The following is a 15,200-nucleotide window of genomic DNA, read 5'->3' on the forward strand; positions in this document are numbered from 1 at the left end:
TACCCACCATTTGCTTCGACGTGGATGGAACTGCAGGGTATTATGCTGAGTGAAGTAAGTCAATCAGAGAAGGACAAACATTATATGGTCTCATTCATTTGGGGAATATAAAAAGTAGTGAAAGGGAATAAAAAGAAAGGAGAGAAAATGAGTGGGAAATCAGAGAGGGTGACAAACCATGAGAGACTCCTAACTCTGGGAAATGAACAAGGGTTGATGGAAGGGGAGGTGGGTGGGATGATGGGGTGACTGGGTGCCAGGCACTGAGAGGGGCACTTGATGGGATGAGCACTGGGTGATATGCTATATGTTGGCAAATTGAACTCCAATAAAAAAAAGGAGATTAGAACTTGCCACTAAGACAGCAAAAAAGTGTACATATTTTTACATATTTTCCCATATTGGAATCTCATTATAAAAACAGAATTGAGGGAAAAAGTACAAAGACATGTATAGATTGGTCATTTATAAAAACAGGGAAATGTCCACATATTGATATGTAAGACCCAGAGAAAGAATGAGCAATTGAATATCATGTATCATTTAACTTGTACATTAATATCATGTACTTGCAAAGAGTATTTATAGATGTGAAAGACAATCAAGATATAATGGTAAAGAAAAAAGACACATAACATTTGCCCATAATAATGATAACAATTTGCATAGAAAAGATTCTGGGAATACATCTAAATGGTAATAATAGCAACTCAGAGTAGTGAGATTTGTGGTATTTCCATTTCCCTTTTGCACTTTCATGTATTTTTTGAAAATCACCCTTAATTTAGGAAGTTTAATTTTAGTATGAGGAAAAAGTAACTGACACAACACCAAAAGTGTACAGAACAGGTTAACTCAGTGCTAAAGCCTAGGGGAAAGAAGGGAGTAATCTGAGAAGATGAAGGACTCCTGAATACAGCAAATTCCAGAAAAGCTTGAAAATCTTGACGTAAGAGTGCTGCCAGAATCACAACTCCTTGAGACTGCTGATGGTGAGGATTAGGGATGCTGAGTGTTGATCTCTCTTTCCACAAATGGCCTATTCCCTGTTGACAATAAATTTCACAATGAAGAAGTTTTGGAAAAGAAAGAAAAAGGAGATTGTCTTCTGAAGATATATTGTATGGTTACGGGTAGTGAGAAAGTCACTAGAAATTTGAGTATTTGTTAATATTTAATTTCCTTTTAAATTAAAAATTTAAGCTGTTTTAGAAAACTGTATTTTTTTCTTATTTTTTCAATTCTATTGAGGTGTCCTTGTACAAAAAGTTGGACATACATAAGATATTCATCTTGACGGATTTGGACATATGCATACACACATGATAGCATCATCACAAGCAAGGTAAAAATCATCCATCACAATTGTTGCATTTGTACTTTTATCCTCCTTCACTATTCTCCTGTCAAAGCCAATAGTGAAGAAGGTTCTAGATCTCAGGCTCCTATGTTACTAAAACCAACATCAGATGAAGGTGCTTGAAGAGGAATCGGGACCATGTTTGCTTCTCCCAGGAGAAACAACTATTAGAGCCAAAGTGTCCCCAGAAATGAATGGGTATTCTGAAGGAGCATTTTCATGATTCCCAAATATTAGAGATGTAAAGGGACCATGACCCTGTTATCAGCAAACCAGTAATGATTGTGACATCAGCAAATCCGTTACTGATTGTGAGGCGTTTTCTTTTTCAAATCATTTTGGTTGCTGCATAACAGTGACAATAGAATATAAATAGTTTAACACCCACTTTACTTTGAAGAGTTCTGATACATACGACATGCCTCTGTAGCTACCAGCCCGATTAATACATAGAACATTGCCATCATTTCATGAACGTTTTCTTGCTTCTCTGGAGTCAAACACCCCCTCTGCACCCCAACCAGGCAAACCCTGATCTGATGTCTTTCACTATAGATTAATTTTTCTCTCTCACTAGCACTTTTATAGATGACAGAACAAGTAGTACATTCTTTGAGTCTGGTGTCTTCCCCTCAGTATACGGTTTTTCAGATTCAGCTGTGCTGTTGCATGTATGAGAAGTAGGTCATTTCCTGTTATTGCTGCGTAGTCTAGTCTATGTTTTCTAGTCTAGTCTATGTTTAACCAATTGTTACCTTTTCCTTGGCTACAGTCCTTCTGGCCTTCTTCCAAACATATCCACTTCTTATCTGCCTACAGCTTTGCTCTACATCTCCTCAGTTGTAATTTTCTAGAACATACTATATTCCTCTTGACATCCTTTAGGTTTCAACTAGTACCCTCCTTTACAGTGAGATGTTTCTTAACTTCCTTATCTCATCTAGTTCTTGACCCTGTAATTTATCTCAATGCAAATATTTCATTTCCCCCCTCTCTTAACACTATACGTAATTATTGAAGTACTTATTCACCATCTGTTCCTCTGACTTGAATATAACTTCCATAAAAGCATAGCACAGGTGTTCACCATCCAATACTCAACCCTAGCTCACTAGAAAAAAAAAAAAACAAAAACAAACACAAACACAAACACAAAAACAAAAACAAAAACAAAACCTACTTCCATGAAAGAATGACTAAATGGTTACAGTTGCCTGGTACCGGTGTCACAACAATTCCATTGCTGACCACAAGATGGCATGTGCAGGTATTGTGGGATGCCAAGTGGGATACCAGACTTTTTAGCCCTAAAGCCTCCTTTCATTATTTCATGGAAACTTCGAAAGATATTGTTGTCAAAGAAGGTAAATTTGATATATTAATAACAATTTTTCCCTCACTTCTTGTTATTAACAAATATCAAATATTTGGAACATTTTAAGTTTCCTTTTTTAATAAATTAATTTTTATTGGTGTTCAATTTACCAACATACAGAATAACACCCAGTGCTCATCCGTCAAGTGTCCCCCTCAGTGCCCGTCACCCATTCACCCCCACCCCCCGCCCTCCTCCCCTTCCACCACCCCTAGTTCGTTTCCCAGAGTTAGAAGTCTTTATGTTCTGTGTCCCTTTCTGATATTTCCCACACATTTCTTCTCCCTTCCCTTATATTCCCTTTCACTATTATTCATATTCCCCAAATGAATGAGAACATACACTGTTTGTCCTTCTCCGATTGACTTACTTCACTCAGCATAATACCCTCCAGTTCCATCCACGTTGAAGCAAATGGTGGGTATTTGTCGTTTCTAATGGCTGAGTAATATTCCATTGTATACATAAACCACATCTTCTTTATCCATTCATCTTTCGATGGACACCGAGGCTCCTTCCACAGTTTGGCTATTGTGGACATGGCTGCTAGAAACATCGGGGTGCAGGTGTCCCGGCGTTTCATTGCATCTGAATCTTGGGGTAAATCCCTAACAGTGCAATTGCTGGGTCGTAGGGCAGGTCTATTTTTAACTCTTTGAGGAACCTCCACACAGTTTTCCAGAGTGGCTGCACCAGTTCACATTCCCACCAACAGTGTAAGAGGGTTCCCTTTTCTCCGCATCCTCTCCAACATTTGTTGTTTCCTGCCTTGTTAATTTTCCCCATTCTCACTGGTGTGAGGTGGTATCTCATTGTGGTTTTGATTTGTATTTCCCTGATGGCAAGTGATGCAGAGCATTTTCTCATGTGCATGTTGGCCATGTCTATGTCTTCCTCTGTGAGATTTCTCTTCATGTCTTTTGCCCATTTCATGATTGGATTGTTTGTTTCTTTGGTGTTGAGTTTAATAAGTTCTTTATAGATTTTGGAAACTAGCCCTTTATCTGATATGTTATTTGCAAATATCTTCTCCCATTCTGTAGGTTGTCTTTGAGTTTTGTTGACTGTATCCTTTGCTGTGCAAAAGCTTCTTATCTTGATGAAGTCCCAATAGTTCATTTTTGCTTTTGTTTCTTTTGTTTCGTGGATGTATCTTGCAAGAAGTTACTGTGGCCAAGTTCAAAAAGGGTGTTGCCTGTGTTCTCCTCTAGGATTTTGATGGAATCTTGTCTCACATTTAGATCTTTCATCCATTTTGAGTTTATCTTTGTGTATGGTGCAAGAGAGTGGTCTAGTTTCATTCTTCTGCATGTGGATGACCAATTTTCCCAGCACCATTTATTGAAGAGACTGTCTTTCTTCCAGTGGATCGTCTTTCCTCCTTTATCGAATATTAGTTGACCATAAAGTTCAGGGTCCACTTCTGGGTTCTCTATTCTGTTCCATTGATCTATGTGTCTGTTTTTGTGCCAGTACCACACTGTCTTGATGACCACAGCTTTGTAGTACAACCTGAAATCTGGCATTGTGATGCCCCCAGATATGGTTTTCTTTTTTAAAATTCCCTGGCTATTCGGGGTCTTTTCTGATTCCACACAAATCTTAAAATAATTTGTTCTAACTCTCTGAAGAAAGTCCATGGTATTTTGATAGGGATTGCATTAAACGTGTAAATTGCCCTGGGTAACATTGACATTTTCACAATATTAATTCTGCCAATCCATGAGCATGGAATATTTTTCCATCTCTTTGTGTCTTCCTCAATTTCTTTCAGAAGTGTTCTATAGTTTTTAGGGTATAGATCCTTTACCTCTTTGGTTAGGTTTATTCCTAGGTATCTTATGCTTTTGGGTGCAATTGTAAATGGGATTGACTCCTTAATTTCTCTTTCTTCAGTCTCATTGTTAGTGTATAGAAATGCCATTGATTTCTGGGCATTGATTTTGTATCCTGCCACGCTACCAAATTGCTGTATGAGTTCTAGCAATCTTGGGGTGGAGGCTTTTGGGTTTTCTATGTAGAGTATCATGTCATCGGCGAAGAGGGAGAGTTTGACTTCTTCTTTGCCAATTTGAATGCCTTTAATGTCTTTTTGTTGTCTGATTGCTGAGGCTAGGACTTCCAGTACTATGTTGAATAGCAGTGGTGAGAGTGGACATCCCTGTCTGTTCCTGATCTTAGGGGAAAGGCTCCCAGTGCTTCCCCATTGAGAATGATATTTGCTGTGGGCTTTTCGTAGATGGCTTTTAAGATGTCGAGGAAAGTTCCCTCTATCCCTACACTCTGAAGAGTTTTGATCAGGAATGGATGCTGTATTTTGTCAAATGCTTTCTCTGCATCTAATGAGAGGATCATATGGTTCGTGGTTTTTCTCTTGCTGATATGATGAATCACATTGATTGTTTTACGAGTGTGAACCGCCTTGTCCCGGGGATAAATCCTACTTGGTCATGGTGAATAATTTTCTTAATGTGTTGTTGGATCCTATTGGCTAGTATCTTGTTGAGAATTTTTGCATCCATGTTCATCAGGGATATTGGTCTGTAATTCTCCTTTTTGGTGGGGTCTTTGTCTGGTTTTGGAATTAAGGTGATGCTGGCCTCATAGAATGAATTTGGAAGTACTCCATCTCTTTCTATCTTTCCAAACAGCTTTAGTAGAATAGGTATGATTTCTTCTTTAAACGTTTGATAGAATTCCCCTGGGAAGCCATCTGGCCCTGGACTCTTGTGTCTTGGGAGGTTTTTGATGACTGCTTCCATTTCCTCCCTGGTTATTGGCCTGTTCAGGTTTTCTATTTCTTCCTGCTCCAGTTTTGGTAGTTTGTGGCTTTCCAGGAATGCGTCCATTTCTTCTAGATTGCCTGATTTATTGGCGTAGAGCTGTTCATAATATGTTTTTAAAATCGTTTGTATTTCCTTGGTGTTGGTAGTGATCTCTCCTTTCTCATTCATGATTTTATTAATTTGAGTCTTCTCTCTCTTCTTTTTAATAAGGCTGGCTAATGGTTTATCTATCTTATTAATTCTTTCAAAGAACCAACTCCTGGTTCTTTTGATCTGTTCCACAGTTCTTCTGGTCTCAATTTCATTGAGTTCTGCTCGAATTTTATTAACTCTCTTCTTCTGCTGGGTGTAGGGTCGATTTGCTGCTTTTTCTCTAGCTCCTTTAGGTGTAAGGTTAGCTTTTGTATTTGAGTTCTTTCCAGTTTTTGAATGGATGCTTGTATTGCGATGTATTTCCCCCTCAGGACTGCTTTTGCTGCATCCCAAAGATTTTGAACGGTTGTATCTTCATTCTCATTAGTTTCCATGAATCTTTTTAATTCTTCCTTAATTTCCTGGTTGACCCTTTCATCTTTTAGCAGGATGGTCCTTAACCTCCACGTGTTTGAGGTCCTTCCAAACTTCTTGTTGTGATTGAGTTCTAATTTCAAGGCATTATGGTCTGAGAATATGCAGGGGACGATCCCAATCTTTTGGTATCGGTTCGGACCCGATTTGTGACCCAGTATGTGGTCTATTCTGGAGAAAGTTCCTTGTGCACTTGAGAAGAATGTGTATTCAGTTGTAGTTTGGATGTAAAGTTCTGTAGATATCTGTGAAATCCATCTGGTCCAGTGTATCATTTAAAGCTCTCGTTTCTTTGGAGATGTTGTGCTTAGAAGACCTATCGAGGTAGAAAGAGCTACATTGAAGTCACCAAGTATAAGTGTATTATTATCTAAGTATTTCTTCACTTTGGTTAATAATTCGATTTAAGTATTTGGCAGCTCCCACATTCGGGGCATATATATTGAGGATTGTTAAGTCCTCTTGTTGGATAGATCCTTTAAGTATGATATAGTGTCCCTCTTCATCTCTCACTACAGTCTTCGAGATAAACTTTAGTTTATCTGATATAAGGATGGCTACCCCTGCTTTCTTTTGAGACCATTTGAATGGTAAATGGTTCTCCAACCTTTTATTTTCAGGTTGTAGGTGTCCTTCTGTCTAAAATGAGTCTCTTGTAGACAGCAAATAGATGGTTCCTGCTTTTTTATCCAGTCTGAAACCCTGCGCCTTTTGATGGGGTCATTAAGCCCGTTCACGTTCAGAGTTACTATTGACAGATATGAGTTTAGTGTCATCATGATATCTATTCAGTCCTTGTTTTTGTGGATTGTTCCACTGAACTTCTTCTTAAAGGGGAATTTTAAGAGTCCCCCTTAAAATTTCTTGCAGAGCTGGTTTGGAGGTCACATATTCTTTCAGTTCCTGCCTGTCTTGGAAGCTCTTTATCTCTCCTTCCATTTTGAATGAGAGCCTTGGTGGATAAAGTATTCTTGGTTGCATGTTCTTCTCATTTAGGACCCTGAATATATCCTGCCAGCCCTTTCTGGCCTGCCAGGTCTCTGTGGAGAGGTCTGCTGTTACCCTAATATTCCTCCCCATGAAAGTCAGGGACTTCTTGTCTCTTGCTGCTTTAAGGATCTTCTCTTTATCTTTGGAATTTGCAAGCTTCACTATTAGATGTCGAGGTGTTGAACGGTTTTTATTGATTTTAGGGGGGATCTCTCTATTTCCTGGATCTGAATGCCTGTTTCCCTTCCCAGATTGGAAAGTTTTCAGCTATGATTTGTTCAAATACATATTCTGGCCCTCTGTCCCTTTCGGCGCCCTCGGGAACCCCAATTAAACGTAGGTTTTTCTTCCTTAGGCTGTCGTTTATTTCCCTTAATCTGTCCTCATGGTCTTTAATTGTTTGTCTCTTTTTTCCTCAGTTTCCCTCTTTGCCATCAACTTGTCTTCTATGTCACTCACTCGTTCTTCCACCTCGTTAACCCTCGTCGTTAGGACTTCTAGTTTGGATTGCATCTCATTCAATTGATTTTAATTTCTGCCTGACTGGATCTAAATTCTGCAGTCATGAAGTCTCATGAGTCCTTAATGCTTTTTTCTAGAGCCACCAGTAGCTGTATAATAGTGCTTCTGAATTGGCTTTCTGACATTGAACTGTAATCCAGATTTTGTAACTCTGTGGGAGAGAGGACTTTCTGATTCTTTCTTTTGAGGTGAGGTTTTCCTTCTAGTCATTTTGCTCAGTGCAGAGTGGCCAAAAACAAGTTGTGCTGGGAAAAGGAGAAAAAGAGAGAGAAAGAAGGAAAGAAAAGAGAAAAAGAAAAAAAAAGATAAAAGAAAAAAGGAAGAAAAAAGAAAAAAATAGAAAAGAGAAAGAAAAAGAAAGAAAGGAAAAAAAGGGGGTGGGGGAAGCAATCAGAAATCAAAAAAGAAAAAAAAAAAAACACGGGGGAGTATCTTCTGAATCTGTAGACTTTAAGTCCCTTGACTTCCCCTGGAACTGGTCCTGTCAGCTGGTCTTCTGGGGGAGGGGCCTGCTGTGCTGATTTTCAGGTGTTAGCACTTGGGGGAGCTGCTCTGCCCCTGCCTGCTGCAGGGCTCAGCGGGGGTTGTTTACCCCGTGGGGCCCCAGGAGGAACAGCCGCAGTTGCTATGGCAACTCTGGAAGCCTGGATTCAGCCTCCGCAGGAACTACGGGGCTCGGGGCTCTCGGTTCTCCGTCCGCAGGGCCTGGAGGCTCCGGGGCGGGGCCGCTGATCTGCTCAGCTCGGGGCAGGAGCGTCCTCGCTGTCCTGGGCCCTCCCGGCCTCTGCCTGTCCCGGGGGAGGCCGGATCCTGGGCTGTGTCCCGGCGCCCTGTGCTCCGGGGCCTGCGCTGTGGGATTCGCGCTCCCGCCCCGCAGCTCCCTCCGCGGAGCCGCCGCCCGAGCCCCTCCGAGCTGCTCCGGGCCCGCCGTGCGCGCTGCAGCCCTTAGGGAGCTCGGCGCACTCTCCCGGGGCGCAGGTGCCTGTTAGTGTCCCCGGGAGCCCGAGGGCATCCCCGCCCTCCTGGGTCCTGCTCCAACTCCCTGCGAGCCCCTTTCCGCCCGCCGGGAAGGTTGGTGCAGCTCCTGCTCCTCCGGGACGGGGCTTTCCTGTCCTGGGGACACTCGCCCCGGCCTCAGCCCGGCTCCTCGCGGGGCCCCTCCCCCTCGGAGGCCTTTTGTGTCTTTATTTCTTTTTCCCCGTCTTCCTACCTTGATAGAAGCGCGGACTCTTCTCACTGTAGCGTTCCAGCTGGTCTCTCTTTAAATCTCAGGCCGAATTCGTAGATTTTCAGGATGATTTGAAGGTTATCTAGGTAATTTGGTGGGGACAGGTGATTTGGGGACCCTGCTCTCCCGCCATCTTGCCCCTCCTCGCTTCTCCTGGATTTTAAGTAGTACTCAGAATTGAGTGAGCTATGCTGTCTGTGCTCAGTTCTGGAGTAGTTGCATTTTAACAGGGTATGTGGAGAATAGCAAAGGAGAATCATGGCCAGATTTTAGAAACCTCACAAAAAGCCAGATCAAACCAGACAGGCCCAAGACAAAGAAGGCCAGAGACCCTGACCAAAGTAAGGGAAAAAGGCACTAAGCATTGCTCCCATAAAACAATCTTCTCATGAAATAAATATTCCACTATCTAGTTACCAACTGTCAATAAAATACAGAAACCAAAACCCTGAGTTGCACAGCTGTCCCTTGAGTTTCCCATCCCACAGCTCCAGAGTGTGCTCTCTTTTATAAACTCTTCACTTAACCACTCAGCCACTGTGACTGGTCAGTCTTTGAATTCTTTTCTTGCAATAACACTAGGACTTCCCCCTATTCTCACCCCTGCCTAGTCCTGAGGATAGGCTAGGCAGAGGCCTCAGGGACCAGAGGTCTCCCCAGTCTACCAGGCAACAGGAGAAGAATGGGCAAGACTGTGAAGTTAGGTCTCTCACTTTCTGTGTGTCTTACTCTGTCTCTCCCTCTCCCTCTACAATGGTATTCAGAGACCAAACTCTAATTGTGTATTGGGGTACACCATACCAACAAGCAAATCTCAGGACACCACAGGGTACCGCACAATTCAAGAGATAGCATGAGATTCCACAACTTAAGGGTTCAGTCCTACAGAAGAGGAGTGCTCTGATAATAATCACAGGAACAATATTGTTCCCTATGTATGCTTCTAATATACTGGCTATAAATCAGAGCTTCCCATGACCCACTCTTTTTGTTCGAAGAGTTTAATTTGCAAAGGAAATTAAGGGAACATAAGCAAACTTGTTTAATTTGCAAAGGAAACTCAGGGAACACAGGCAAACATTTTACTTACTAGCTACCAGTTTATTATAAGGATATAACTCAGGAAGAGTCAGAAGGAAGAAATGCCTTGGGCAAGGGATTAGAAAAGGGCATGGAGCTTTTCTGCCTTCTCCATTGGGATAAGCCCCCCGGGTCTCCATGATCACTAACCCAGAATCTCTAGGAACTTTGTCTTCTTGGGATTTTTATGGAGGCTCCATTATATACCCATGCATTAATTAATCAAATCATTGGCCACCTGGAAGTTGATTCAACCTCCAACCTCACTTTCCCTTCGCTGGGTATCTGGGTTGAACTAAAAAAGTTCTAACTCTCTTATCACAAGGTTGGTTCCCCTGACAATCAGCCACCATACTTGGGTAACATACAAAAATTACCCCATTAACATAACAAAAGACATCTTAATGGTTCTTATCACTTAGGATATTCCAAGAGTTTGAGGAGCTCAGTGACAGAAAAGAGGACAATGACTAAATATATATTTCTGATTCTAAATCACAACATCACACCCTCCCTCCTTCTACTTATCCCCTTGATTTTTCAAATTTACCTTATCTAAATCTTTGTAAAAGAACAGTGTTCAGATATGCCCATAGGCATTATGAAAAAGTGATTTCTTCCTTTACATGCAATTGACTTTTATGAGTAGAAAAGGATAAGGATCAACACAGCATTTACTGTGACTCATTTCCATTTAGAGATTTAGTGTTTGAAATGTTTGTTCTTCATTCTATAAATCTGGGCCTGTGATGGATAAACACTGCCATCAGGAATAACTGGATATAACACATTTTTTTAATGTACTTTAGGAGAAAAAGTATATTTATAACATATAATAAGTGGGTTCTTGTGAAGACAATGTTCCGATCACTCAGCTCTCATAGTTCCCAGCCTTCTCAAAAACAGCACAGGTTTATGACCTGGTACACCCTTCGGAAGGTAGGTCCTTTCCCCAACAGCAGTGATCCTCAGCTGCCACCACCAGGGACTGCCTCCCACCCACTTCCTGTGTCTTTCCAAGGCATGAGGAGTCACAATTCTGGATCTGGGTCCTGCTCTATATCAGCTATGCTGTGGCTGTTGTGAAAAATAGCTCACTTCTCCAATGTGGCCTGCACTGACTACTTCTATGAGCCATGTATTTCTTCCTGGCCCTGCTAACTTGCATGGTAGAGGGCCTCTTACTTCTACCTCACCTAAGAAGTTGTCCATTCTACTGGTTGCAAGCCCATAAAATGAACCACAATAACTGCCTCTGCAATGCTGGTTGGCTTCGTTCATACTTTGTCATCTGTCACTCAGGGGTGGCCATGTGCTTTTGGGTACTAGATGTACCAATCTCCTTTCTACTCCACTGTGTTCATTTTCTTCCAATAACTAGCAGCACAGCTGGCGGAAAACTGTGATAGCACAAAGCATGCTGTGTGTGAGCCTCCTTTTCTTCATGATCTCCTGGTTGCCCTTCTGCCTCAAACAGATTACCCCAAAAACATACTGTGAGCATATGGCTGTACTAAAACTGGCAAATGCTGACACCAGACCATATCTATGGTCTCTGGTGGTCTTCTTTGTGATTGGATTTGATGTATTTGTCATTACAACACCATATATTATGATACTACAAGCCATGTAGCTGCTCTGTGGAGAAGCCCTGCTCATGGTAGTTGACATACATGCCTCTCACATTTGTGTCCTTCTGTCCCTGCATATCTATCTCAGTGCTCTGCTTTCTTTTGTGTTTTCACCAGAATGGCTCCAACATCATTGCTCAGTGCCTCCCCCTGGTGCCTTCCATTTCAAAACCATTCCATGTTGAGTGGAATATGTTGATAATGTTGGAGTACCTCAGAATATGGCTTTATTTGCAGATAGGGTTTCTACAAAGGTATCCCAGTTCAAATAAGGTCATTTTAGTGTGTCCCAACCCAATGTGACTAGTAAACTTACATCAAAAAAGAAATTTGAACATGGAGACATGCACACATGGAGAACATGTGAACACAAAGGCAGAGATTGAAGTGACGGCTCTGTAGGGGGAGAAGAAAGAACATTTCCTAACTTATTTTTTGAGGCCAAAAACCTTGAAAGGATATCATAAAACAAGAAAAAATGAAATCAAATCTCTGCTTAACATAGAGACAAAAATGCCAAATAAAATATTATTAAAAATAACCTAGCAAGAATACAGAACAATCATATATATATATATATATATATATATATATATATATATCCCATTAACAGAATAGAGAGAAAACAACTATGTGATTCCATAATAAATTTGTAAAAAACAATGAATTCCAGGGATGCCTGGGTGGCTCAGTGGTTTAGCATCTGCCTTTGGTTCCGGGTGTGATCCTGGAGTCCCGGGATCAAATCCCACATTGGGGTCCCTGAGTGGAACCTGCTTCTCCCTCTGCTTCACGCTCTCTCTCTGTCTCTCATGAACAAATAAATAAAATCTTAAAAAAAAACGATGAATTCCAATAGAAATTCATGATAACTTAGTAAACTGGACAGAAATTTCCTCATCAAAAGTCATAATTATTGTGAAAATACTGAAAATATTCTCTCTGAATTTGGGCACAGGATGATGATAACTACCATCACTATTTTACTTGACTTAGTAAAGAGACAGATGTTACAAGTACAATAAGGCAAGTAAAGTAAAAGACTGTAACACAGTGAAGGAATCAAACAAAACAAATTATTTGCAGATGACATGATTGTGCATTCACATAATCAGAAAGAACAAACAAGCACAGTATTAGATAAAATAACTGACATAAGTAAGTGATTATTAGTGATTAGTATTATTAAACAAGATAACTGGATACAAGACATTATTAAAATATCGACAGTATTTCTATATATCAACAAGTATTAATTAAAAAGTAAAGTGCAGGCAGCCCCGGTGGCGCCGCGGTTTGGCGCCGCCTGCACCCCGGGGTGTGATCCTGGAGACCCGGGATCGAGTCCCATGTCTGGCTCCCTGCATGGAGCCGCTTCTCCCTCTGCCTGTGTCTCTGCCTGTCTCTCTCTCTCTGTCTGTCTCTATGAACAAATAAATAAAATCTTTAAAAAAAATTTAAAAAAAGTAAAGTGCTCGCAGGATATATAATAAAATACCATCAGATATCACACAACTTGGGCAGCCCAAGTGGCTCAGCGGTTTAGCGCTGCCTTCAACCCAGGGTGTGATCATGGAGAACCAGGATCCAGTCCCACATCGGGCTCCCTGCATGGAACCTGCTTCTCCCTCTGCCTGTGTCTCTGCCTCTCTCTCTCTCTGTTTCCCATGAATAAATAAATAAATAATCTTATAAAAAAGTCACACAACTTGGAATACATCAAAAAACTTTGTGAAAGGTATCAATAGGGAAATGATTAAACATCAGCTGGAGATATTAAGAAATTAAAGACAATATCCAAATACAGGCATTTATCACGTTCATGAATTACAAGGTTCTGTGGTTTAGTCTTCCAAAAAGAGCCAAGAGATCTTATTTGATCCCAATCAACTCCTAGGAGACTTTCCTGTGGAAATTATGCTAATATTTACATGGAGAGGTGAAGGATCTAGAATGCCAAGGCACTGTTGCAGAAGAAAACTGAAAGAGTAATACTATACTGGACATCGAAGCATGTTATAGACAGTGAAGTATCAGCGCAAGGAGGGGAAAATGGACAATAGGACACAATAGAAAACCTCAAAGCAAACATAGTCACTTGACGTACTAAAAGTGATTTCGTGGTGATGGCATAAGAATGCTTACTCCACTAACTGCTGCTTGATCTCTGGAGAGCCATATGGAAATAAAAGCATGAATGAGTAATGAGGAGGTAAAAGAACATCACTGGGTAGAAAATAGGCAAAATATTTGGGAAGGCCAGGCTTTGGTCAGCAACCACAGACAAGGAGCTTTCTGTTGTGGGAATAAGTTACAAATAGCACCTATCTCTTTGCTTTCTCACTATTCTAATTGTGCCATTTGTATTGTTTGCAAGTATTTCCTATAGAAAATTAAATTTGTCTTCACAAAAACACAAACTTGGAAGGGCATTTTCTAAAAGGAGATATCCAAACAAGACAAAATATACCAGATGGTCTACTTGATTAGCCACAAAGAAAATGCAAATTAAAACCTTAGTGAGGTACCAGTAAACATCCACCAGAAAGACAAACAAAAACACTAAGCAACCCAACCTATAAAGAAAAATGTGAATTAAGTTCACCTACTTTGCCCGGCTGATGCGGGTGCTAATGGCTAAAATGAAAACCCCCTAGACATGTCTACTAGCACTTAGCCCAACAATTTCCCTCTCAGGCTTGCAACCATGGGCAGTGCGTGCATATATTTCCTGAATGCCAAGGAGAATGATGCTCACAGCATAATTATTGGCAATATAAAACAAAACCAGGGAAATCCCAACAAATACCCAGTAACAACCAATGAATGAATGAATTGAGGTGAGGTGAGGCCACAAGGTGGAACATGCAATGAACATGAAAGAACTATAATTAGACATAACTGTGTGGATAAATTCCACAAACATAATGTGAAACAAAAAATAACAATAAAACATCTAAAATCCAGATATAAAAGATTACATTTAAATATAGCACTAATCTATTCACTTACAGCCAGAAACAGGCAAAATTTATCTATTTTCTTCAACCATTTTATTTTTTTTAAAGATTTTATCTATCTATTAATGAGAGACACACACACACACACAGAGAGAGAGAGAGAGAGAGAGAGAGAGAGGCAGAGGGAGAAGCAGGCTCCATGCAGGGACCCTGACGTGTGACTCTATCCTGGGTCTCCGGGATCATGCCCTGGACTGAAGGCAGCGCTAAACCGCTGAGCCACCCGGGCTGCCCAAAATTTATCTATTTTGATCGAAGTCAGGATAGTAGTTGCCTCTGAGGAAAGAAAAAAAAGACCTGAAAGATCTAGGAAGGTCCTTTCTGGGGTCCTATAATTTTCTATTTCTGTAACTGGCTAGTGGTGACACCGTTATGTTCAAATGTACAAATCTCCGCTGCACAATTATAAGTGGTGCACTGCAATGTATATTACACTTCAATAAAAGGTTTACTTAAAATAAAACCATAAAACCTTACCATTAAACTTTCACCCTGTGCAAAAATTTTAGTATCTTTAGACATAGCTGTGTTCAAATTTTACCTCTGATAATATCTATATAAAATTTGACAGGATCTTAATTTTTTGATTCTTCATTTCTTCGCATATGAAGTGAAGATATTGCTGTTTACTTGCAGGCAGT

The sequence above is a fragment of the Nyctereutes procyonoides genome, unplaced genomic scaffold (assembly GCF_905146905.1).
Source record: "Nyctereutes procyonoides isolate TBG_1078 unplaced genomic scaffold, NYPRO_anot_genome, whole genome shotgun sequence".
Lineage (NCBI taxonomy): Eukaryota > Metazoa > Chordata > Mammalia > Carnivora > Canidae > Nyctereutes > Nyctereutes procyonoides.